Genomic DNA, 27,990 nt, shown 5'->3' with positions numbered 1-27,990 from the left:
GCTCAACAAACAACCTAATCACTGGAAGGGAAACATGACGCAGAGGCAGAAAACTTAAGGGGACTTGTTAGCTTTCTTAAAATGTGTTCCTGATCTGGACCAGGCCATGGATTGTCTTCCTTCTCTGAACCTCCCATAATTAGAAACATTTATTGAATCAAGTACTATAGGCTACATATGGAGGAAACAAAAATTGACAAGAGGAAAACTCAACCACACCAGTGTGGGAACATAGGTTCTGGGATCTGTGTGTGTGTTTATGTTTGTTAAGGGAACAGTGAAACAAACTGCTGGTCTCCTTGCCTCCTGGTTTTTCCGCTCATTCCCAAATGTTCTGTGTAATCCCAAATTAGTTTCACTGTTTCAATGCTTTATTAAGAGACCTTTACTGTTTCAGATGCATATTCTCCCCAGGATGACAGTCTAAGCCACCAAGGATCCACACTCATGTCCATGCCCTAAGGTCTCTAAAGAACCTCTCCCAGAAGTGAAGGTGCAGCTATGCTGCATCTAGATTAGAAAACATTCATCATCTCACTTCTCACTCATTCTACAGCAAACTTTATTTAATCTCCCAGGTCACCCACATGCGCCAAGTTTTCACAGTGATCCACCTGTTAGCAACTGCATTCATTTCTCTTAAGCACACAATACAACTTTATTATCTCATTTTTATACGTATGCACGAAGCTATTAAAAGTAATTCTGAATTGCTCTTACCTTTATGTGAGATATGAAAATAACATAAAACTTATTTCCTATACTCTTATAACCTAAGGTTGGATATTTGAAACAGCTATAATTTACCCTATTTAATTTTAAAGTCATGTCCCCAATATTAACATTTAAAAACAAACAGGGTATAGAGAGCATAATATTTCCAAAATGACTGATTCTAAAAAAGCTTTACAGGAAGTTCTCAAAAGCAAAACAAAAAAATACAAAAATTGGAGCTTTAATTTTCCAGTAAGACAGTTTAAATGCAATGTTTTCTTACATGACACTTTAAATCCAATTCATCTCAAAACGGGAACTACCTCTACTTACAACTCTAAATATATGTATCAGTATGTGGAATGATACTTTTAATTCTGCATATCAAATCTCCATAGTAGTCAATGTTTCTTGAACATCCCCCACATCCCTCCTGCAGACCACTGGAGATGACTGCTCTTTATTCTGAAGAGACACCCCATTCACAGGGTTCCCCTGCCTTTGGCAGCTTTTAAGGGGTTTTCCATAGAAACAACGTTTGTCCACACCCACATGACAAAGGTCAATGTCAAGTCCTTTAATTAAGACACCTACAGCTTCCTTACAAAAGGGGGTGGACTAGCAGGCCTCGCAGAAGGTGTAGTCGGTGAAATGCTCCATCAGGCTTCTCTTCCCCACCCCTTGGGAGCCCATGATGATGACCTGCAGCTTGAAGTCCGCCGGCCTGAGGGGCTGTTTCTTCCCATGCGCCTGGCAGCCAGAAAGCGCCCAGGAAGCCAGCTCCCGGGCTGCCGCCGCCCCCAGCCCCCTCTGCAGCGCGGCGCCCGGATCCGAGCAAGTGTAAGGCTTGCGCTCGGCCACCCGCCCGCCCCGCCGACCCCGTGGCGCACGCAGGGACTCAGCCCTGAGATGGGCGTTTAACCACTTGCAGCTGCGCCATTGGTTGATCCCAGAGCCCCGCTCCCCGCCGCCGCCACCAGGAGAGGAATAAGGGAAGCAGCAACTCCGTGCGGGACCAGGAGGCGCAGGAAGCGCAGGCGCGGGAGGGCGGAGCCGCGAAGGGGTTCCCTGCAGAATGACAGCGCTACCGCTGCGGACTGCTCTGATGCCTTTGGGCTTTCTCCTACACCCCCCTCTGCCCTTTTCCTGCTTCCTCTTGTTCCCCAGCTCTTGCTTCCCTGTTTCCTTCTGTTAGCTGTTTTGTCTTTTGTTTCTTCCATCGGCTCTTTTCACTCCTTTCCCTACTTTCACTGTGCACAGTTCCTAAACACTGTGCAATTTTATTAGCTTTTATTGCCAGGTATCCTAGAAGATCTTGAAGAAAGAGTTGGCAGACTTTCTTTTGCCTTGGACTATAAAGGTGGGATGCAGGGGAGAGACCAGGGACCAAGCCAAAAGGATGGAGGGCGGGTTGCAGTACCTCTTTGCACCAGGTTCATCCTCAGCGATTGCAGCTCCCTCATGCAGTTACAGAGGTCTGCCATCCCTTCCCTTTCGGCCATGGCCAACATGATGTCAATGATGATGAAGTAGCCGTCCTTCCTGTGCCAGCACTTCATGAAAAGAGGGGTCCATCAATGGAGGTCAAAGGACCACTGCGCTGCTGATACTTTTAAATGTTTTTGTTAAGGTCAAATTCACATTTAAAAATTAACCATTAAACACATGCAGTTCAGGCATTTAGCACATTCACAATGTTGTCCAACTGTCACCTCTATCCAGCTCCAAAATATACCCACCATCTCCCAACCACAACCCAAGGTATACTTGTTTAAGAGGCTCTGGGAGCTCTGCTTACCTGCAGTGCACCACCAATGGGCCTGCATTGGGCAGGCTCTTGGATTTGACCTGACAAATCTCAGCAGCCCTTTGGCATGGTGGGGGACCCCATATTCCGGGCCAGCCAGTGAAGTGAAACTGTCTGATCTCTAGGATTTCATGGGTCAGCCACAATATAGAAGAGAACAAAAGGAAAATAATTGATAAACTTCAAGAGCAACCAAAGAACAAACTTCAGGAGCACAACCCACTCCTAAGTAGCCAGTCTAAAGGCAGATAACAATGAGTTGCTGGGGAAGAAGGTCATTCTTACATTTAACACAGGTTAATCACAGTTTTAAAGATGTCTGTGGGTGAGAAAGAGAGATGGTGTTTGGGGACATGCTAATTTACATGTGCAATTCCAGTAAATGAATGGGTCTCTGGTTCTTTGAAATTCCTTACTAAAATGTAGACTCTGTTAAAAGCTGTTCAATACTAGCTACAGAAATGCAAGACCTTTGTTCTGGATTTTCTGTATCCTGGTACTTCTTTGTACCAGGCGCTCAAGCTGTGCACACACACTGTGAATACTCAGAAAATGTTTTTTTCTGGCACAATGAATCTACTTTCCAACCAGAGGAGCTGGGGAACTCATTTTCATTTGCAACTCTGTTTTTCTCTTTTTAATTCAAGTCAACATTTAACTCAGTCCTCAAATCACTGACAATTTTGTGACTTCAGTGCTCTAAGTATTACTCAAGGTGTTAGGCTGCAGAGATATGAAGACATTGTCTCCTGTCTTCAGGTGATGGTCCCAGTCTGCAAGAAGCAGGCATGTCAGCAAATGTACCCATGGGAATCAAGAGGTGCTTTTGTATCAGTAAATTGGAGGGGGCACTGCCTGCTACTGAACTGAAGGGAACTGAAGGAAAGATACTTATTTTGCTTTTAAATTTGCTCTTGAGAGTAATTAAGTTGAATATCAGTTTTGTTTTCTAACTATGAGTCTACATTTTAAGCCTATATTTTTAAGAAAAAGGCTTATTTTGAAAATGAAAATTACTCCTGATACCAAGACTGCATATAAATCTGGTATCAAATTTAACTTTCTCTGTCTTCTCACTGGATAACCACTAAGAACCATCTCTGCATTAAGCCATGATTTTGGTTTGACTACATCTTAAAGGTAAACATATGCTGACCTTATCACAGTCTCCATCAAGCACTGTTTAGGAAACAAAGAATAAGTTCAAAATTTTATGTTCTTGGAAGACATGGAGAGGCAAACAAATACAGATTTTAAGATAAGACTTGTTTACTACCAAGATGTTAATATGTCTAACAATCCACAAATGCTGAAGCTTTATTTTTCTGTAAAGATATTCTTTAGTAAGAGTTTAAGCAGTAAGAAGTTAAACAGTCAGGGATTCACAATGCAAATCAACATTGTCATCTGCTAAATAGGTGCAGTAATCCCAGAGGAATATTACTAGGTGGTTAGGAGCCCATATTTCTTATCCTAGAAAAAGTGACATCATGTGACCAGCCCCAAAGTCTCCATCAGAGACATGCAGTTGAGCCTCTGTCACCTTCCAAGGTTCGTTAGCTTTATGACTTGGGTAGAGGTACTCCGAAATACAGAGTGAGCATCCCATAAACTGTGAAAGCTTACTAGCAATAAATATTTATTTATTCCAAAGGGGGAAAGGAGGCATTTCTAGATTTCGGCCTATGCATCACCAAGCTCTGAGCCCCATCAATCATGAGAAAAGCTCCCAACTGATCTAAGACTCATTCTATGAGCAAGGTAAATGTCAGTTTCTGAAATGCAGAAAAACTGCTCCCAGAATAAATCTCCACCTTCTAATATGTTCATTACTGCCAACATTAGCAAAGGAAATTGCTTCTGATCCAACTTTCATTCTTGTTCACGGACATAAGTTTCTCCTTTTGCTGTTTTGTAATACAATTGAGGAAGAGAATCATAGATGCAACCAGTGATCACAATCTAAATACTTCCAAGCTGGATGCTAATTACATTCTTCCTTTAGTCTTCATTATAAAAGCATGACTGCTATATAAAAAGTCATTTAAATTTTCCATGTAATATAATGGGAAGGGAGAACCCCTGACATACAACAGCACCTAGACCAAGGTGGGTGCTTAATAAACATTTGAAGAATGAGTCAATCACTGATTGCATGTTCTCTCTTTGAGATGGGGGATCATTATTCCCACTGCCTTCTGATTCCCTTTATATGAGAAAGAAAAAGCAGCCATCAGATGCAAAACAGGAAATCTTCAATTTCAAATTATAACTATCTGCTTGTTTTGCAGAGTGGAGTCCAAATCCATTTTACACCTTTAGGTCCCTTGTTGTAAACACTCTCAAAATAGAATGAGAAATGCAGGAAGCTCAAAGTACATCCCTAACCACTCTTTTTCTTTCCCTTTCAATGACAAAGTTTCAAACCTACAAGAAATGTTCTACAGAAGTCCAGTGATTTTTTTCCTCAAAGATTCCAATTGCCCAGTTAGAAAATCACTAACATGTCCTTTTGATTTTCCCAAATGCATTCACAAGCCCTGCTTCTGTACATCATGTTTTCTCTAGCTTTCTAATGACTAAATAACTGAGTTTTCAGAAAGATTTCTATGTGGCTGTGAATGCAGCAGAGTACAAGAAGAGGTTTAAAAAAAAGAGCAAAGAAACAAACAAACCCTTCCTTTGGCAACAGAAATCTATTTTCAGCTTATCAGAAAGCTGTCTATTGTTCAAAGAATTCCATGTTTAAGCAATGGCTTAAGAAAAAAAATATTGAGGGTCTTTTATCGCTATTTTAATGCAGTTATTCATGAGTGCTCTTGCCAAGAGCCATAAAAAAATCCTCCACTTCTTTTTTTTCCCCCCAATCCTGCCTAAGAAGGAAAAATTCGACATCAAAGTGTGAGGTTAAGAACCTGAAGAACTGAGTCAACCAGAGCTTCACATTCTTTGAAGTCTCCAAGCTCTTGCCTGCTTATTTAAAAAGACAGGCTAAGAAAGGAGCTGGGGCTGGGACTCAGCAGTAGAGCGCTTGCCTTGCACATGTGAGGCACTGAGTTGGATCCTCAGCACCACATAAAAATAAATAAACAAAATAAAGGTATTGTGTCCATTTACAACTAAACAAAATACTTTTCTTTTTAGAAAAAGACTAAGAAAAACATGCTAAATAGTATAAGAAACAGATTAAAATGAACTAGTCTTCTCAACATTGTGATTGTCTGGCAAATTTGGATTAGCAAATCAGGAATGATATTTCAAATTATCAGTGTAGATTATCCAATAAGCAGGTGCTGCTATTTCCTTGAACTTTCTAGAACTTGTCTTGTTAATCCAAAAATACAATGAAAATACAAAAATGCAATGAAAATACAGAGCAGAAAGGAAGGTCAAGAGCCAACTGCCCAGCAGTCTGCTTATAACCCTGTCCTTCAAGGGGACCTGCTACTATTAAATGAGTGTAAGCAGAACAAATTCACCACAAAGTTGCTGCATCTGGTGCAGCTGTGCATGGCTCGGTGATGGAGAAGGAGCTCTTGATCGAAGTCTGTGGGCCTCTGGAAGGCAGAGTGTTTCTCAGTCACATCACCTCCACCTTCCCCACAGCCTACCTGAGACACTTCTCTGGATGGACTGCAGTTTGCTTCACCTCCGGCCCCTCCCTATGTCAGCAAAAAGAGGGGGAATAAGGAAATTCCCTGTTACACCCTACAGTGCTTCCCAGAGAAGAAGCCCCATCCATGCACATGGGATGAGGCAGGGTAGAACCAAAGCACAACATTCACCAACACCAGCAACTACGAAAGGCTAGACTCAGTATGACAGTGAGCATGAATGAATGCACTGGTTCATGCAAGAGTGTCCTGGGTCCAAAGGGCATTGGTCACTTAGTTTTCCAGGTAGGTTGATTCTGCCTGAAAAATCATCAGCTCATGTGTGCTAGGAGCCACAGCCAAGTAATATGATGCATGGCACTTTTGGTTGTAAGGCGACGCCAGCTAGCCATTGAGATGATATGATTATGTTAAGATTTACATTCATATGGATATTGGACTCCTGCTGTTCACCTTGGCCTGCTACGGGACTCCTGGAGAGTTCCCATTGGTTGGGGAAGAACAGTAGGAGGGAATTCCGGGGGAGGTCCTAGTCCCCGGTTCCGGTAGAACCGACCGCGTGTGTGGACCGGCTTGCTTCCCGGACGCGTATGGGGTATTGGTGGCATTTTCAAAAATAAAGTTTTGTTCCTGCTTGAGTGGCTCGTGATTCTGTGCCCAGCCAGACTGCGGCACATGTGTAACCACGGGCCTGAAAGAGCCATATGGAATCCTGAGGGATTCCAGGAGGAGTTAGGACCTGTGTCTTAACACTGATACTAACTCACTACTGGGAAACTCAAGGGGACACTCAACATGCAGGAAATTCAATAAACCTGAAGGACATTCATCAAAATTTCACAAACTGCTCTGTTAACAAAGAGAGATGGGCAGAATAATATCAACCAGGCTAAAAAGAAAATAGACAAATATATGTTATCTTCTGGTTTAGATGCAATATATATTGTTATGAAATGAGAATAATTTAAGTTAAAGATGGAATTGAGCTATTACAGAATCAGAGGGGAAGATGCAACCTTGAGAAAAATGCCAGACAGAGCTTATCTTCGGTTAGGTGTGATCTTGTGTAAAAAAAAAAAAAAAAAAAATATATATATATATATATATATATATATATATATATATATATATATATATTAATGAGGCTAGTATAGCACCACCAGAGCTTTTGAACTTACCTTCTCAACAGCAAATGTTCTTATTTATTTATTTAATTCGTTTAAATACATGACAGCGGAATTTTTTACAATCCTTATTACACATATAGAGCACAATTTTTCATATAAAATAGGTTGATACCCAATTCGTGTCTTCATACATGTACTTTGATAATGATGTCCATCACATTCCGCCATCCTTGTTAAACCCCTGCCTCCTCCCTTTCCCTCCACCCCTCTTCCCTATCTAGAGTTCATCTATTCCTCCCATGCTCCCCCTCCCTACCCCACTATGAGTCAGCCTCCTTATATCAGAGAAAACATTCAACATTTGTTTTTTTGGGATTGGCTAACTTCACTTAGCATTATCTTCTCCAAAGCCATCCATTTACCTGAAAATGCCATGATTTTATTCTCTTTTAATGCTCAGTAAAATTCCATTGTGTATATATGCCACTTTTTTTTTTATCCATTCATCCACTGAAGGGCATCTAGGTTGGTTGGCTCCATAGTTTAGCTATTGTGAATTGTTCAACAGCAAATGTTTTCATCATATATTCTGCTGATAGTTCTGTTTCTATTAAGGTAATTTTAATGTCTTTATATATCTTTGTGTCATTTAGCCAGTATTTGCAGCATTTGATCTTCAGAAAACACAGAGGAAATTATGAGAATAATGGATTAGGCTGAATCACCAATAACATTATACAAAAGAGTAGGCTAAACGTAGGTATGTTTCTGTTCTACCAAATAGAACTGTAGTGAACTTCATTCAATTATAATGAATCTATTATGTGTACAGTTAAATACATTAAGTGTAAGTCTGTTTATCCCAGAAAGAAGAAATCAAGGGAAAGGGAGTAGCAAATGGAAATTTCCCTTTTATGAAATAAGTTGTATTAAACCAGCTCAACATGTTCCCTTGTGTTAAGGTCTATAAACAAGTCAAAATAACACTTGGTATTTTGCCAGGGGAATGTTAGAGTTCGTAAACAAGTCTGGATGGTGCCTGGCAAAATGCCAGAGGGAGTGGTTTGAGAAGTAACAAAAGCAAGCCATTAAGTGTGGAGATTCCTTATTGGTTGACTGATGTATCTAGTTTATGCTAATTAATATAAGCTGTGCAAAATGTATAAATAGCTCTGTTGTCCTACAATAAACCGCTCCTATTCCTGCTGTATCAACGTACACAAATTGTTTGTCACTCCTTGGCTATTCTGCCCAGTAGGACCCCGGCACCCTTGTAATTGTTTTTCCACTCCTTTTCAAGTACTCACTGAGTGTTTTTGATGTGTCCAGCCTTTTGGAATTCATGAAGGAACTCACCTGTCCCCTGCTCACAGAAGCCTGTGGACAGGCATGAGGGGGGGGGGCAAAGGTGTCTTGCTCCTTCCCAGATAAAACTGGTCCATAATCAGATTGTAAATGTCTTGAAAGTTCCTCTCTTCTATTTTCTGACCTAAAGCAGTTGACAGGTCACATAACAGAGCCATATGTTGCTTATGGGGATATATTCTGAGAAATGCATTAGAAGATTTCATCATTACGTGAACATCCTGGAGTGCACCAGCACACACTGGGATAGCAGAGGCTGCTGCATGCCTAGGCTCTATCATGGAGCCTATGCTCCTAGGCTACAAGTCTGTGACTGCTTTAGACAATAGTACCAAAATGATAACTACTTGTGTCTTTAAACACATCTGAATATAGAAAATAGATAGCAAAAATACTCTGGGATAGGAATTTTCCAGATCTATTATAATCTTATGGGAGGAATGTGGTTTCCTAGGTCTGAAATATTGTTGTTGAGGTACACAACTGCACCAGCATGTTAACTAGCTGCATGCATGCCAAGGAGAAGACCCAGAAGGAGAGATGAACAAAGACCCCATGGAGTTTGCGTTTCTAGCAAGGACAGCAGCAGAGGCTCAGGAGGTATGAGGAAAAGATATGAGACCAATCCTGTCTTCCCCACTGGAAATTTAATTCACTGTGACCACTCATACAGAATTCAGAAAGACAAATAGGAGTTGGTACTTGGAGCAGACAGCAGTTTGCTGTTCCCAAGGTGAAGAGCATTTATGAAGCTAAAGTAAGACTGTGTGAGGACAGGAGTGTGTGTGTGTGTGTGTGTGTGTGTGTGTGCTCTCACACACACAAGAACACACACATACATGCATTTGTGTGTATGTAGGTGTGTCTTATGCACACCTACATACAATAAAAAGAATCTTTTATTGGTACCTGGAAATGTGAAAGTTGCAAAAGAGATCTGTTCTGGTTTCCCCATAAACAAATGTGAGTGAGGGGAAGAGCCAGCTTCAAACAAAAATGTAAATGTGTAACTATATTTATGGATACATTTATTTGCAAGAATACCATCAGAAAAAAAGTTGACAGAAGTTGGCATAAACATTACAGTATGAAGTTTTAGACAGGAAACCTCATTACTCATTACTTTAAGTTGTAAAATGTAGTACTTAGTTTTAAAATACCTAAGCTTTCAAGGTTTTCTCCTTACTTTATTCTGGGATTACCTATTTCCCTTTAGTCTCACATTTTTCAAAACTACCACTCAATTTATTAGTCAAAGGAAAATTTCCCAGTTAGACAATTTGTTTTGCAATTGTATGGGTTTCTGAATTTCCTTTATAATATGGTTTGCCTATCAAAAGTAAGCAGATTTTCCCCTGAGAACTGTTCAACTGCATCTCCCAGATTTTGACATTTTGTGTTTTAATTCTCATTCATTTACAAATATATTTGAATTTTCTTTGTGATTTCTTCCTTCACTCATGAGTTATTTAAGAAAGCTTGTTGCTTCATTCTACGTATCTGAGGGTTTCCCAGACTTCTTTTTGTTATTGAATTTTGGTTCTATTTGATTGGTTCCAGAGAAACTTCTACTTATAGTTTCAATAATTTATTTGAGACTTATTTTATAACCCAACAAGAGTCTCTCATGGGGTCTGTGCTATGAACATTTGAAACAAACATATGTTTTTCTGGTTTGGAGTTGAGATTCATAAATGGCTATTAGGTTAAGCTGATTCATAGTGTCGTTTAAGTCTTCTGTATATTTATTGAAGATAAGAAAAATCAATAAATATACAGAGGGAGGAGTATTGTGCAGTCAATTTATTTGTCTGTGTCTTTTCAATTATTTTTCATATATTTTAACACTCTGTTATTTGATAATATACATTAGGATTCTTATGTTTTTCACCTTTATGGTGTTTGTCATTGTTTATCCTTGGTATATGGCTTGTTCTGGAGTTAGCTTTGTCTCATGTTAATATACCACACTAATTTCTGTAATGAGTGTTTGCATCGTATATATTTTTTTATTCTTTTACTTTGAAGTTATCCATAATTTTATATTTAAAGTGGACTTCTTGTATGTAGCAATAAAATCGAGTATTGATTTTCTTAAAAAAAAGTAAACATATGATAAACAAGTTGGATCAATGGACATGAAGTGAAAACTCTCTAAGGATTAAACCTTTTGGGAACAGGAACTATTTCTGGAAACAGAGAGATCTTCTCCTGGATGCAAAGCTCTCACTTGCTGATCCACAGAACACAACAAGATGCACACAGATATCTTTATTAAATGATTGCAAGAGTTCTCCAGAGGAGCCATGTTCTCTCCCAGGACTCCTTTCCTACACAAAGGAGTGGCAGGAAATCCACATGGTACTGCTGATTCTTAGGTAAAAGAATGGAAATGTGGTTGGGAGGTAAGGTTAATTTATTGTGTCAGTTGATAAATCAGTGGCTTGATATAAACAATATGGAGAACTACTGAAAAGAATGTATTCTCTCAAAATCAGAGTCTACTGTTGTCAGATTAGATTGTTTTCAAAAGAAGGTCTATAAATTCTTAAAGAAGGGATAAAACATCTTTTATGGTCTGAATAAATTAAAATATAGATCAATCACTGACAGAACTTGTCTCAATGGTACCTAATCTTACTGCAACATTCTTGTCCAGGTTTTCTACAAAATTCACTTTTAGCAGAAGCAGAAATGGATGGCCCTTCCCAGAGACAGTAACATTGCTTACATCTTCATACTGAATCATTCTCTTTAAAAAATACAGACTTCCAGGACTGCAGCTGTGGCTCAGTGGTAGAGCACTTGCCTACCACGTGTGAGGCACTGGGTTCAATCCTCAGCACCACATACAAATAGATAAATGAAATAAAGATATAAAAAATACAACAACATAATAATAATTTAAAAATCCAGACTCCCTATTTGTCTTCTATTGCTGGTGCTCAGACCAACACCTTGATTCCTGTAGCAGTCTGGAATCCATGTGGATTAATGCACATGTCAAGAGTCCTTTCTTGTCTTCCAAGAATGCTGTGCTTCTGTCAAGGTGGCTCTGGCTCTCACTGGGCTCTATAATCTTTCTTGGTCTGTTTCTTAGAATTATGCCTCAGTTATTTCATCTTGATATCCAGCCCCATCTTGTGCAAAGCCTAGCACAGAGCAGAAACTTGAACATAAAGGGGAATCTCCAGGTTCACAGTTTATTTTTATGCCTTCAGCTCACATTTCTCTCCTGAGCTTTCTGGAAAGCCCACATTTGTTCCTTACTCAGCACATGGCCACAATGAATCATGGCACCTTTTCCTTAAACCTGCTGTTCTTGGGCTGGGGTGGTAGCTCAGTGGTGGAGCTCTTGCCTTTTACGTGCAAGGCACTGGATTTGATCCTTAGCACTACATAAAAGATAAATAATCAAAATAAAGGTATTGTGTCCCTCTACGACTAAAACAAAAAAATACTAAAACAAACAAACAAACAAACAAAAAAACGCCTGCTGTTCTTTTCTGGGGGATGGGAAGAATCAGGAAATGTTTCTTCCTTAGAAAGAGCAGTATTTAAAATTAGGATTAAAGAAGGGTTACATTTAAATAGGCAGAGGAAAGAAGGCCAGATCTCTGCACTGACCAAGACAAAGCCACTAGTCACATGTGGCTATGGAAATCTAAATTAATATGCACTATATGAACCTAAGAATTGAATTTTGCAGTCACAGTAGCCACATTTCAAGTGCCCACTAGTCCCCTATGGCTGGGGGCTCTAGATAGGACAGCACCAACACACAGCATTCCCATTATTGTGGTAGGTTCTCTTGGTTAGCTCTGCTGTACACAAGCAGACTGCACTAAAGGCAGGAGAAACACAGTGTGGGGCACACAGTATGCCCCACCTCTTAAAGTTTCCATTACCTCCCAACATTGCCAATCTGGTGTTTAAGACTTAACACATGAACTTTTGGTGGACATTCTGCATTTAAACCACAGCACTTGGTCTGCATGACATCACTAATATGTGTAAAAGAATGGTAGGTAATAAGCTTTGGGTGTGTGAGACTGGCAAAGTACTGTGAAGGGCATAGACTAACCGGATTCTGACACATGGATTGTATTCTGAATTCAACAAGAATAACTGAGGGATTATGAAAAGATGCATGGCAAGTCAAAAGCCAATATTTATGAAAATGAATGTACTAATGATGTATAGAATGGACAGTAGATAGTAAGAAGCTTGGGTAACCATTAAGTATGTTGCTGCTGATGTAAAAAACTGAGTAAAATTGAGCTACCAAGGAGGAGCCTTGAAAGCAGGAGGTAGATGCACATTCAAATGGTATTTACAAGGCTTGACAGTGTATTGTGTTGAGTACAAATAAAATTCATTTTCCATCATAAATGATAATAAGAGGTAGTGGAGAGTAGGAGTCTAGGAAGGAACTACAAGTTCCATTTCTGAAGTACTTTATTTGTGCCATTCATGAAACGCAACTAGAGGTGGCCACTGAGCAGGGAAAAATTCAAGTGTGAAGCACAGGAGAGAGGAAAGGCTGAAACCAGCTTCATTCTTATGGTAGTTGAAATGGGTACAGTAGATAGACACAAAGAAGAGGGCTGCATGAGCATAAATGAATCAAGTCTTACTATAATTACTCAAGTTACAAAGTATCAATCTTAAATATCCAGCACATTTAAAAACTTCTATGAAAGGGACTAGTGGGAGTTCAAGAAAGGAAAATTTCAACAATGTCTACAGAAACAATTAGGCCCTTCCCTCTCATAGATAAGTGTGATGTCTTGGAATAAATGGAGATATTTTGTAGTAAAAAAAGTATTCATGCATTTTGTACTGGTAGGCATGACCTAAGTAATTATCATGGTTAAGTAATATTTCCACATTTTATAAGAGGGCAACCTTGCTCTCTCTTGCATCTCTCATTGGTTCTAGATTTGGAGGCTATTGCAGAAATCAGATGTTCTTTGTTGCATGTAATAGGGGCACCTGGAATCTTAGTATACCTTCCCTGTGTGTGATTTAGAAAGATGACTTTCATGTCTAGTGTTATGTCTAGCTTGTTTCTTTTGTTATTCTTTTAGTGAGAAATATTGTTAAAGCAATTTTAGGTTAGCTTCCTTGGGCAGATAATATTCTTTGAAGCAATTTTAGGTTAGATTCCTTGGGCAGATAGTATTCTTTAAAGCATCCACTCCCTCCTCAACTGTGACAGAGGTTAACATTTCTGGTCCCTGATTCTCTTAGCCACAAAATATTTTTATCATCTTTTATCGGAACTCTTCATGGTGACTCAACAATAATTTTCCTAAATGACTGTGAGATCTCATTTGCATTTTTAATAAACAGTTACATTTTAATGAGGTCTTCATAAAACTGACTAAAGATGTTTAGAAACCATTAGCTTAAATTACCAGTGCAAAAATCTCCTTTGGGAGTCCTGCAGATTTGGTTATGAGACGTCTGGCAATGTGATGGCAGAGTTTTTGAATCTTCATAAAAGCAGAGTAAATGGGGATGCCTGGGAACCAGGCTACTGGAGAAAAAGCGAAATGCCCCTCAGGTGGATTCATTAAAGAGGGAAAACAATCACAGCACATTCCAGTGCCATTTACATGCCAGGTGTACAGCTGTTGGCAGGTGCCAGGAAAACTGACAAGGGTCCTTTCCCAGAACACAGAGGCTGAAAGGGGATACACGGTGGTGACAAGGATATTTTAGATAATGATAAGTCCTGGCAGATGTATCGGGGACCCCGATGAAGGAAAGTGTAGCATCTTTGTCTCTTGTACCAGGTGCTGTGACAGAGAAGGCCTCCCAGTGGCTTGAACACTAGCAATTAAAGCCACCTAATGCAGAGTGCTTCAGGGCAAGAGTGGGGGGAAGCAGGTCCCCAGCTCTGACTTAATGAATCAGCAGCAAGTCTGTGTAAACAAACACACATCTGCCTGGCTCATGCTTAATTCATGAAGGACGCACCATGTGCAGAACACATGTTAAGTAGGTAGCAGTTGCCCTTAAAAACCATGTCATTTTGATTTCTTGGATGATTTGTTGTTGTTTTTATGCACAGAAAATAGGGACAATATTCCTAAACAAAAGTGCAATGGGAAACAGCATGGAATAAGGTGAGCCTCTTTTCCTGAAAGGAGTATGACCTCTTGTCAAAACCCCCAAATCATGCCAGACATTTCAAGAAGAGACACCATTAATGTCATTACTAATTGAAGACAAATCCATCCAAGGAGCTGAAGGCATTGAGGTGACGCCTCTTCAGAGCTTACCTACATCCTCACCAACCTGGTAAGAATCTGGAAGATTTTTTTTTTCTTTCTTTTCTCAATAAGCTTACCAGACCTATAATTATTGAGTAATATAAGGATATGGACATAGATTCATCAGTAAACCAGAAAACCTAGTTACCACCTTCCCTCTTTCAGCTACACCTTGTTGGCTGGAGTTTCCATGGTGATTTGCCAGAAGGAGTAGCTACCACCACCATAAATATCAACCATGACTGCCCTGGGTGGGGCGGTCCATGTACCTGAGTGAAGGAATGGTGCCTCCACTGCATAGTCTTTTTAGTTTTGATTTTTTCAAAGCCAGTTTATTTGAAATGAAACCTGGCTTCTTGTAAAATGTGTCCTGTCCAAAGACAGTGTGCTTCAGTATTGTTATTATTACTTTTTACTATAGTCATTTTATAGTGCAATCTTCTTTTGACTATTCAACCAAACACTACACTATCGCTTCCCTTAAAGTAAAAGGATTTATCCTATGAAAATAACTTAACCTCTTAAGCTACTGAGTCTGGATATAGAATCCAACAGAATTTTAATTAAGAAAAAAAAACACCTATGTGCTTTTAATTTTTAAAATTCAGTACTAGTTGTCATATTAATAATTATCTACTTTTCAAAATAATTTACCTTACGATTTTCTTGAAAGTGAGCTATGATGCAAATACTCAGAATTTGAGGTGGTGAATTACTTTGGGGAATTCAGTTACTGTGAAGTACAAGAAACACTGGGAGAGTCATCTCCAGCTACCTCCTCTCCCATCAGATGTGGGCAGCCAACAGATATGAAATGAATATAGGATTCAGAATTGAATGCACATTTTTGAAGAAAGAATATAAGCATGAAAAGACGGAGAAAATATTTTGCTTGGCTATATTAATAGCTAAACTAGCACATGGTAATTACAATGTCATAAGTATTCTCATGGATTCACTTTGTGGCCATTTGCTGAATGTCAGGATCACTGCTGGGAAAGAGAGGTCTTTGAGTAAGGCTGTCTCTTCCTTCAAAGGAGCTTGCCTTTGGGTGGCATCGATATGTTTTGATCCCAATAACCACTTATTGCTTTCATAGCAAAAGAAGGTAGATTTTTGTGCTGGGGAGGGGGGTAATTACTGCAGGTCTTAGGTTTGTTGGTAGAAATGTAAAGATTAAGCTAATTTACTAAGTCCTGATAATGTGCAGGAATTTTTACAACCACCTGACATGTACAAGTTCATTTAATATTTACAAGAACCACATGAAGCAGGTTGTTAGGAACTGAAGATTTGAATACTCCCAAATTCAATGTTGAAACCTTAATTCCCAGTGGGGCTTTATCTGGAGAAGGGGCCATTACGGAAGAAACTCAAATTAAATGAGGTCATAAAGGTGGTACCCTGATCCAATAGGACCAGTGTCATCATAAGAAAAGGCCCCAAAGAGCTGCTCTTTCCCTCAGGCCACATATAAAGTCACAGAGAGAAGGCAGCTACATGAGTCATAGCCAGGAAGGTAGCCTTTCCCAGACACCCACTCATGCCTGACCTTATCTGGACTTCCAGTCTCCATAAATGCAAGGAAAATAAACTCCTGGGGTTAAGCCTTCCAGCCTGTGGTACTTTGTTATGGCAACCTGAGCTGGCAGATTCTCAGGTACCATCATACCCCACTTCCTAGAAGTGGTAGGAGAGACCTCTTCTAGGCTGGTCACACAGCGAGCACCTGCTGCACTAGGCTGCAAGCCAGCTCACCTGCCCTCCCAACCAGGCTCCTAGCAGAAACAAAATCAAAAGAAAAGAAACAGTTTTATACTTTTGTAACTTAAAATATTGCTTAGTATCTTTTTATGATCTACATAATGGTATCTTCCCTCTTGTCTCTTTACTTAATTTAGCTTTTCTTGTACAGAAAATATTACCTGTTAATAATTGAGTCAAAATTTCCAATTCTTTTCTTAATGTATTGTGCTTTTGGTTTCTATGAAATATACTTGGAAAAAAAGGGGAAAGAAAGAGAGAAACCAAAGACCTTAAACAATTTCTTTTGAATTTTTCCCTACAAGTTTTAAAGCTTTATTTCCTATATTTTGGTCTTTATTTGCTATTCATTTGGGGACATTTTATGAAAGAGGGGCTTATTTTTTGTCTACATGGGTAACCAAAAGTCTCAGCTCACTTGATTGAAAAGTTTAGATTTCCCTATTAATTATATATCTTTCTACTTAGGCCTGCAGTTGACATCTAGGTTCTCTGTTTTGACACATTGGTCCATTTAGCTCTTCCTGTCAATTTATGATACCTATAATTTTCCCTAATCCTGTAGTCCTTGTCTGGTATTGATTTCAAAGTTGTCTGAGTCTCATAAAATAAAGCAGTGGAGCAATCTTTCTTCTTCCATTCCCATAGAATAATTTTTATAACATTTATAAGATGTACTTATATTTTATATATTTACATAATTTATGTAATTTCACATATCATATGATTTATAAAATTCAAGTGCACTATTTCTTGAATATTTAGGACCTATAAATACATTTGGGTATGGTACATTTCTCTTGGTTACTTTTAAATTGTACTGCAATTTTAAAATAATTATTGTTTAGTTACAACTTGGAAAATCATATTTTTTTTAGAAAAATACTTATTAAATTTGTTATTCATATTATCCTGATAGAAAGCACTAGTCTACTTCTTGAATTCGCTATATGTGGGTGTCTTCCTTTTATTTCTGATCTATTAGCAGAGGTTTGTATATTTCATTAGCTTTTTCACAAACCACGGTTATATTTTGTTGATACAGATTATTGCTTCTTTGCTTTTTTTCCCCTTAGTTTATGCTCTTAAATTCATTATCTTCTTTTTTCTCTTTTTATTCTGTTTTTCTATCTTCTTGAATTAAATGTTTGATATTTCTTCTTTTCTAATAACAGCATTTAAGGACTTTTAGGTACTGTTTAAAGATTAATACACTCATCTCTCAGTATCTGTGGGATATTTGTTTCAAGGCTCCCTGAAGATATGAAAATCCACAGATGTTCAAGTCCCTTATATAAAAAGTCACAGTATTTGCATATAACTTAGGCCCAACCCTCCTCCCATATACTTCAATTCATCTCTAGATGACTTATAATAACTCATACAATGTAAATATCTTAAGTGTACCTGTTGTAAATGCTGTATGAATAGCCGTTATACTATTTAGGGAATAAAGTCAAGAAAAAAATCTGCACCTGTTCAGAACAGATGCAATTTTCTCCAAGTATTTTCAATCTACAGTGGGTTGAATCCATGGTTTTGGAACAGTACGTGAGGCTGACTGTACATGATAGTTCATGGTCTGCAGCTCTAAGTATTTTCTGATTTGTATCAGTTGTTTTATTTTGATCCAAGAGTTAGAGGCAGCACTTATTCATCAGGATCCTAAATGAAATCTCAGGATTCACTTCCCTGTCATTTCCTGAGATGGCTGGTGTTCTCCTCCTTCCCCATCCTACCTTCCCATTGGCCTAGTCTTCCCTTTATCTGAGTTTCCACCTTTTGTGGGTTTTAGTGTTAAATTAGCATTAAACAGGTCCAAGATGATATTTTCTACTCTTGGGGGGTTTTAAAACTCAAGATCCAAAATCAGGCACACTGTAGCTACCCACCTCTCACCAGGGTGAACACTGCATCACTACCAGTCTCCCAAGGGCAGCTGCAATGTCCATTCTCCCTCTGATCACTAGTCCTCACTGTACTTCTGGGACCTGGTAGTTTTCTTTATTCTCTTGAATGTTAAGCCACACATTTTCAATATATCTGCTGATGAGTTTAGTCAAGTGAATGAATTTTTATCTAGAACTTCTAAATGTTTCTAGTAGAGTTCAGGCTATTTAGTCTGATTTTCCACTTACTGATTATCTTGTTATAGGAAAATTTCAATGTCTCTCTTCTTCCTGGTTTCTGCTTCCCAATGCCTTCTGAGAATCTTAAAAGGCAATACCTCTCTGTGTTTTGCTTAGTATTTCAACTCAGTAGTAGAACACTTTCCTAGCATGTAAGAGACCCTGGGTTCAATCCTCAGCACTGAAAAAAAAATCAACTCTAGGCTAACTTGTAGGCTGCATTTGTAAAGTGTAAATTATGCTATACTGCCTACTCTAAGAAGGCGGTAGGTAATAATTTGTATTTTAAAATTTCACTTTGCAAATAATCCAGTTGCAAATCACTGCTGAGATTACAGCCACTTAAGAGTTTCCTGGCTAAACAAAAATAGCACTCAGAAAGTGTTTCTAAAGAGAAATTAAAACAAGACCATTGGGGTGGATTACAATTTCCATTTTACATAGGAATGGAATAGGAAACTCAGGCATAGGAAAGTCAAATCTATGTAAGAGAAGATGCTAATCTAAAGAGCAAATTTGGATTCCATGCTGTTTTTAGAGACAATTTTCCTGAGTTAAGGAATGCAGTCATGTCTGATGCAACACCCATGGAGTTTTGACACCCAACAACCAGCATGCATGCGTAGAGGTATTTTTGTGTGCTCAATATAGCCAGATAACAATGGCTTTTAAATCTTGAGTGCTTTTCCTGTCTGTTGCTATCACAACAAATGAAAGCAATTTGAGCTGTTTACTGATAATTTATAAGCAAGTGCAGCAAGCAATAGGAGGAGGTGGAGTCGTTAATGTTTTTTGGAGTATACATAATACTTCAAGAGCTTGGCTCATACCTTACTTTCTATTACCAACTAAGCAAGGAACAAAAGGGCCATGTGTAGTGGACATTAGCTTACCCTTCCCACTCCCAACAAGGTTGGTCACCATGATTATGCTCGCTGTGTTTTCATGCCACACCATCCTCCAGAAGTCATAAATGGTCTCCTGCATTGGCCCTGAAGCAAAATGGAAGAGAGCTTTTTATTTTTCTTTGTTAGGTATTCAACTACAGAATTTCTGGACTTGCAAATAAATCTATCAATACCCAAACAGATCTCTCATTTTTATAGATGGACAGAACTCTCTAGTGTAGCTGAAAAAAGGTGATCTTTCTCAAACTGCACCCAAAGAAATATCAACTCCTTCATTCATGATACAAGTTTCTCATGTCATCAAATGTTATCTGCACTGAAGCTCTTTCTACCCCTGTTAAACTACTACTATGAAAGTTATTTCTCCATCATTCAGCTATTTATCTCCATAATATTCAAGAGTGAAATTTTTAAAAAAATGGATAACATTACTCTTTCTGCTAACAATTGGCAGATACTCCAGGGAAGTGGTAAAGAGAAAGAAATGAGCCTGTATAGGAAAAATGGCTTTTTCTTCTTTCTAATATTTTTCTTACTTGGTGTTATCTGTCAAATTAATCCATTATTTTCTGCCTGACTTTCTAAAGTGAGAGAGAAGTTAAGAGTTTTAAGCAGTTGTACTTCTCAGTGAACACAAAGATTCCTGGCAGAACACGGCCAGGCTTCAAATTTCTTAACTCTTGGCAGAGCATTGAAAACTCTTCCCTATGGCTTAAGGAAAAAAAGAGGTAGTATTTATGGGGGAGTTTGTGGGTTACAAAATTCCAGGAATAATGATGCCATCTGGTGCACAAAGCTGTAGTTTAAAATTTCTTTTAATCCAGATTTTTTTTAAAGCCCAAATTCTATTTGATGCCCATGCATACTTGAGGCTATAAATGTAACAGTATAAATCTTGAGACAACAAGTAGAAATGTGAGAAAATTCAAATTCAAAGGCTCAGAGAGTCACATGATGTATGAAGATTTTTGCAAATAATCAGGCACATTCAGATCCAAGACCCCCTTGTACTGCAGGATCTTGACATTACAGATTACTGGATCTGGAACTCAAATATTTGAATTTGAGATTGCTTCTGCCTTTTACCTTGCTATGTGATTTGGGGAAGGTTACTAAGCCACTGTGGGCCTCAGTGTCTTCTCAAGGCTATGTGAAGCAACTGCAGAATTAATACACATGTGAGCATTTTATGAATGGCAAAGCAACAGAAGGACAACAGGTACATTTAAGGTGTTTATTAATGATCATTTCTGTGCTGAGGTCTGAACACTGAGCAATAATGGCACACCCCAAGGCCCCTTCAATCACCCTCGCATTCCTCTGGAGCAACTAGCAATTGGTTCTTGTTCAATTCTTCTTCCCTCTCACCCCTGCCCAGGCCTCCTTCCCCATCCTCCAGAACATGCACTCTGAGTATTCCTTTCTGCTGCTTCTGAGTACACTCCTATCCTCCCTCAATGACTTGCTGAGTTTCCTGATGTCTCTGTATCTAATCCCTTTGGGGATGGGACCATGCACGCCACCTCCTGTGAAGCCACATCATCCATCTCAGCCCATTCCCTTGGTATGTGCGTGCCATTCTCCTGAAGTCTAGGCTGAAGATTTCAGTGACTTTAATCTAAGGTTACAGAGGGGACAAGTAAATATCGGATTCCATCAATCACCACATTTTTAGTTTGCACAGAGCTACGTTCACTGTATACTTAATAGGTTGTTACTTATTCATGAGAAAAAAAAAATGCACTGAGTCCATCTTTGTGCAGACACAGTCTTCCCAATGGGACCCCTGAAGCAAAGAGGTGGACTTCATTAGGTACACAGACCTGTGCCACCTTTATCAGAAATGGCTCTGATGGCTGTGGCTATAGTGAAAGAGTTAGATGGTCTTTTGTCATGGACAGCATGTAAATGCAGGGAAAAAAGCCACCTTTCTTCTCTTTTTCCAATGGGAAACATCCTTTTGTACCAAAGACCTTCTATGCTAGGAGCCCTGTTCTGTGATTCCAAAGTGCTGCTTTGCTTATCCTTTCTTGGTAGGCAACACCCTGTGATTACTGAGTTCAAGTCCCCCCTGGAGGGAAACAGGGCACCCTTGGCTTCCTTCTACTCCCTTGGTGTCCTTCTGGAAAACCTGGCACAAAGCAGAAGCTCCACAAATAGATGAATGAATGAATGAGTCTGCATGCATACGTACAAATCATCTGTATTTAAATGTTATATTCATCATATGCTAAGTATTGAATAACATTAAGATTATCTGCAGATGCTTGAAAATGCAGCCCCTTTATTCCTTTTCAGTTCATGGAAAGGAGGGCATCTTTTTTTTTTACTCTTTATTTATTTATTTTTGCATTACAATTCTTAATACACCATCATACCATAATTTATCATATCTCTGATTATATATAAGGTGTGTTGACATCAAATTCACATCTTCATACACGTGGAGGGCATCTTTTGCAATGGTTTCTTCAGAATGAGTGTGACTATCACTCTCTCCTCAGAGCATTGTCGGGGCGCAATGACATTGAACAACTGCAGGCAATCACTAAACAGATCTCTCTTCTAAGTCTCCCTGCCCAAGGCTTTGCTTGGAAACTTAGCTCAGTTGATTGCTTGGGTGGCCAGAGTTCAATCCTAGCTGCCCAGTCTCTGTTCACTATTGGAAGCACTGGTTCTTATCCATGAACCACAGATGAAAATTAATGGAACTTTAAAAAGATGCTGCTGTTCTATGAGCCTCAGATTTAATTGTCCTGGGTGTGTTTTCAAATCTCTCCTGCTCTACAGCATCAAGGGCATCTGCCTTCTAACCAGTGTCACCTGGTGTGCTATGGAGTTGTCATTGTGAAACACAATAAACACAATTTATTGTTTTGAATCTTTTGACTAGTCCAAACCTACCTATTCTGTGAATCAAAACAAATCCCATTTCTCTCTGATTGAGAAGGAAATACACTTGTAAAAATGTCATCCAATACGTGGCCAGGCCACCTCACCACTGAGCTGATGGTCATTTAATGCTGCTTGGGTTTTATATGAGTAACTTTGCATTTTGTTTGAAATAAAGTGTGCTTACAAGCATTAATGGCTCAGATGGCTGATAACATATATTTTAGTCTTCATGATTTTCTTACCCATTGACCTGGACTAGAAAAGAAGATTAAGATAGGAAAAAAAATAAATGAGATCAGGTTTTTTCCAAGGCTAAATTTAGGGTTCAGAATCCAGAAGAACTAAAATAATCTGGTGCAAAATTTAAAAACAAAACTGAACACAAAAACTATTCTAAGTTGATCCCAGAAAGAAAGAAAAAAGTGTAAGTAGAGGGTACCACCTTTCCTCTTGGTTCAGTTCTGCCTTCTCTTCTTTGTCTCTGCCTTCCTTTACTTCTGTGACAACAAATCAATCAACATTTTATGTGTAACCTTCTCTCTTGTCACATGGCAGCTCAACAGGTAAATTGCAGGAAGCGGAGCAGACGGACCCTGGGCAAGGCACAGAGGATGATACTGACTGAGCTGTGGCCCTCTTCATCTACCAATGCATGGCTCTCCCAGCTAGATTCCATCTAGAGACAATATCCAGGACCAGGAAGACCATCACCAAGGTCCACCCAGGCCTGTTTACACCATAAGTGAGGTATTAGTAACCTGCAGGATTATACAAGATTATAGAGTACAAACCTTAATACCTCAGATCCACACTGCCAGAGAGAAAGACACATGAACAACATGAAACAAACAGGGCAAGAAAATGCTCCAAACAAACCAAGATGCTACAATAATAGAATCTTTTGACAGCACAGTAGATAAAATGTCTGAGAAGGAGTCGAGAGTGTACAGAATCAAAATGATCTGAGAAGCACAAATAATATAAGCCAGAAATTATAGGCAATAATTAATTACTCCAACAAAGATATAAAATACAGGCAGTAAAAGATTACTTCAGGAAAGAACAACTCCAATACAACTTATCAAAATCTCTGGGACACTGTGAAGGCTGTGTTAAGAGTAAAGTTCATTACATTGAGCTCATTCATTAAAAGATAAAAAGTCAACAAATAAATGACCTGACATTACATTTCAAAGCCCTAGAAAAAGAACAAATCATCACCAAAAGTAGTAGAAAACAGGAAATAATTAAAATCAGGACTGAAATCAATGAAATTGAAACAAAAGAAACAATTGAAAAAAACATGACAAAACAAAAAACTAGTTATCTGAAAAAAATAAATGAAATTGATAAACCCTTAGCCACCCTAACGAAAAGGAGAGGGAAAACTCAAAATTCATGATGAAAAAGGAAATATCATGACAGACATTAGTGAAATACAGAAGATTGAAAAGTGTCTTGAAAATTTATACTCCAGTAAAACAGAAAATCCCAAAGACATGGACAAATTTCTAGGGGCATATGATCTGCCCAAACTCAATCAGGAGGACATACACAATTAAAACAGATCAATTGCAAGCAAGGAAATAGAAGATACCATCAAATGCTTACCAACCAGGCTGGGATTGTGGCTGGGTGGTAGAGTCCTTGTGTAGCTTGCGCAAGGTACTGGGTTCCATCCCCAGAACCACATAAAAAAACTAAATACACAAAATAAAACTATTGGGTTCATCTACAACTAAAAATATATTTTTTTAAAAACTTACCAACCAAGTAAAGCCTGGGACCAGACAGATTCTCAGCGGAGTTCTACAAGACCTTCAAAAAAGAATTAATACCAATACTCCTCAAATTATTCATGAAATAGAAAAGGAGGGACCCTCCCAAACTCATTCTATGAGGCTAGTATCATCTTGATTCCAAAACCAGACAAAAACACATCAAAGAAAGAAAACTTTAGCCCAATAGCCCTGATGAACTTAGATGCAAAAATTCTCAATAAAGTTCTGGCAAATCGCATAAAAAAACCATAGCAAAAAGATAGTGCACAATGATTAAGTGGGTTTCATCCCAGGGATGCAAGGTTCACTCAACATATGAAAATCAATAAACGTAATTCATCACACCAAAAGACTTAAAGACAAGAATCATATGATTATCTCAATAGATGCTGAGAAAGCATCTGACAAAATATAGTACCTCTTCATGTTCAAAGCACTTGAAAAACCAGGGATAGTGGCACATACCTCAACATTGTAAAAGGTATCTATGCTAAGCCCAAGGCCAACATCATTCTAAATGGAGAAAAATGGAAAGCATTCCCTCTAAAAAGTGGAACAAGAAGGGATGTCCTCTTTCACCATTTCTATTCAACATAGTTCCTGAAACTCTAGCTAGTGCAATCAGACAGATGAAAGAAATTAAAGGAATATTAATAGGAAGAGAAGAACTCAAACTATCACTATTTGCTGATGACATGACTCTATATTTAAAAGAGCCAAAAAATTCCACCAGAAAACTTCTAGAACCAATACACGAATTCAGCAAAGTAGCAGGATATAAAATCAATATCTATAAATAAAATGTATTTCTATACATAAGTGATGAATCCATTGAAAGAGAAATTAGAATAACCATCCCATTCACAACAGCCTAAAAAATACTTGGGAATCAATCTAAAAAATGAGGTAAAAGACCTCTGCAATGAAGACTACAGAACATTAAAGAAAGAAATCGAAGAAGACCTCAGAAGATGGAAAGATCTACCTTGCTCTTGGATAGACAGAATTAATATAGTCAAAATGGCCATACTACCAAAACTGTTATACAGATTTAATGCAATTCCTATTAAAAATCCCAATGAAATTTTTCATAGAACTAGAAAAAAGTGATCATGAAATTCATTTGGAAGAATAAGAAACTCAGAATAGCCAAGGCAGTCCTTAGCAAGAAGAATGAAACAGGAGGCATCACAATACCAGGCCTTAAAATATATTACACAGCAATAGTAATAAAAATGGCATGGTATTGGTATCAAAATACACATGTAAATCAATGGTACAAAATAGAAGTCAGTAAGACAAACCCACATAAATATGTTTATCTCATACTAGACAGAATGCCAAAAACCATATTAGAGAAAAGATAGCCTATTCAACAAATGGTGCTGGGAAAAAATGCAAATCCATAGGTAGCAAAATGAAATTGAACCTCTATCTCTCACCCTGCACAAAAATCAAGTCAAAGTGGATCAAAGGCTTAGACACTAGAACAGAGACCCTGTGCTTAATAGAAGAAAAAGTAGGCCCAAATCTTCATCATGTTGGTTAGGACCTGACTTCCTGAAAAAGACTTCTAAAGCACAAGAAGTAAATCAAGAATCAATAAATAGGATGGATTCAAACTAAAGAGCTTATTCTCAGCAAAGGAAACAATCAATAATGTGATGAGAGAGCCTAAGAATGGGAAAAAATCTTTACCACACCTCTGTTGGAGGTGTCTCCAACAGAGCACTAATATCCAGAATATATAAAGAACTCAAAGAACTTAACACCAAAAACCCCAAATAACCTAATTAATAAATGGGCTAAGGAACGAACAGACACTTTACAGAAGAAGAAAGCAAATGAAAAAATGTTCAACATCTCTAGCAATTAGAGAAATGCAAATCAAAACTACTCTTAGATTTCCTCTCACTTCAGTCAGAATGGCAATTATCAAGAATACAAGCAATAATAAGTGTTGACGAGGATGTGGGGAAAAAGGTACATCATACATTGTTGATGGGACTACAAGGTGGTACAAGATCTATAGAAAGCAGTATGGAGATTCCTTAGAAAAGTTGGAATGGATCCACCATTTGACCCAGCTATCCCACCATATATCCTACCCAGAATTTAAAATTAGTATATTACAGTGACACAGCCACATCAATGTTTATAGCTGCTCAATTCACAATAGCTAAACTATGGAACCAACTTAGATGCCCTTCAAAAGATGAATGGATAAAGAAAATGTGGTACACATACACAATGGGATATTACTCATCCTTAAATAAGCATGAAATTATGGCATTTTCAGGTAAACGGATGGAGTGAGAGAATATCATGCTAAGTGAAATAAACAATCCCAGAAAACCAAAAGCCAAATGTTTCCTCTGATAAGCCAATGCTGATCCCTAGTGGGATGAGGTAGGGAAGAATAAAGGAACTTTGGTTTGTGTAGAGGGGAGTGAGTGGAGGAGTGGGGTTGGGGGGATGGAAAGGATGGCAGAAAGAGGCAGACATTATTACTCCGTATTCATGGATGATTACACTACTGGAGTGACCCTGAACCATGTACAGTCAGAAGAATGAGAAGCTGTGCTCTATTTGTGTACTATATGTCAAAATATATTCAACTGTAAAATAAATAAGTTAATTAATTAAGAAAAAAGTAACAAGGGCACAGGGCCTCATCATCAGCGTGACCCATGCCAGTTCCCTTCTCAAGGCATTTCCCACTGTACCTTAAGTGTGAAATTACCTGAAAAAGATAAGATTTTTCCCAACTGGACTGCGATTATGAATGACTTCTCACACTTTACACAGTGATATAATAGGTTGCACTTTATGGTATGATTCACTATATTGGTTTTTAAGCAAATTGGAGTCTGAATGATGCAGAATATAAAATAACATTGAGAGGTGAACACAGTGAATATCAAAACATAATATTTCTAGTTAATTAAAATTGTTATAACGAAGATTCATCTGTCAAGGTTCAAGTTGGGTAACTTATGTTGCTCAGGTATTAAATATATTCACAAAATGTCATTTTAAATGTGTCTATTTTTGTATGACTATTAAATTATATTTCCCAGTGACAAAAAAATTGCTCAGAGGTGGGTATGAGAGATTCTTGTCTGAGGATTCAAGATATTTTCTTAAATTTTCATTCAAATTTTGTTTGTTTTAAAAATGTAGGGGGCGGGGGCTCGAGTTATAGCTCAGCAGTAGAGCAAGTGCCTTGTGTTTGATCCTCAGCACCACATAAAATATAAATAAGTAAAATAAATAATAATATTAGAAAAATCAAGGGGCCCTGGAATGGAAGAAGAAAGGCACCCAAGTTTAAAGTTTATAAACAAAACTCACCAATTTCATTTTTCTTTTCTTTTAGACATATTTAAAATTATTTCCTGAGATCTGAATAAATTATTACTCAAAGACACATGTCTCTTGACAAAAATCAAAAAGGGTACCAGTGGCCAGGGAGAGGCCAAACTGACTACCTCCAAAGCTCTTCCATGTGACTTTAGCAGCTCCTAGTGGAGTCTGAGGGAGGGCAAGCATCCTGCACCAATATTCTGTGTCTCTGGTGTGTATTGGGTACCCAGGTGCCCAAG

At 38.4% G+C, this 27,990-nt stretch overlaps 1 long non-coding RNA gene across 1 annotated transcript in view; it reads right to left on the bottom strand.

The window, feature by feature from the left end:
• Positions 1-19,694: 19,694 nt before the first annotated feature.
• Positions 19,695-27,990, bottom strand: part of LOC120886364 (uncharacterized) — a 93,947-nt gene continuing 85,651 nt past the window's right edge. The window contains exon 6 of the long non-coding RNA XR_013429705.1: positions 19,695-19,793. This is a non-coding gene — a long non-coding RNA (uncharacterized LOC120886364). The remainder of the gene's footprint in view (positions 19,794-27,990) is intronic.

This window comes from Ictidomys tridecemlineatus, chromosome 13 (genome assembly GCF_052094955.1).
Source record: "Ictidomys tridecemlineatus isolate mIctTri1 chromosome 13, mIctTri1.hap1, whole genome shotgun sequence".
In the NCBI taxonomy this organism is placed as follows: Eukaryota; Metazoa; Chordata; class Mammalia; order Rodentia; family Sciuridae; genus Ictidomys; species Ictidomys tridecemlineatus.
This window is presented reverse-complemented; position numbering and strand designations above follow the sequence as displayed.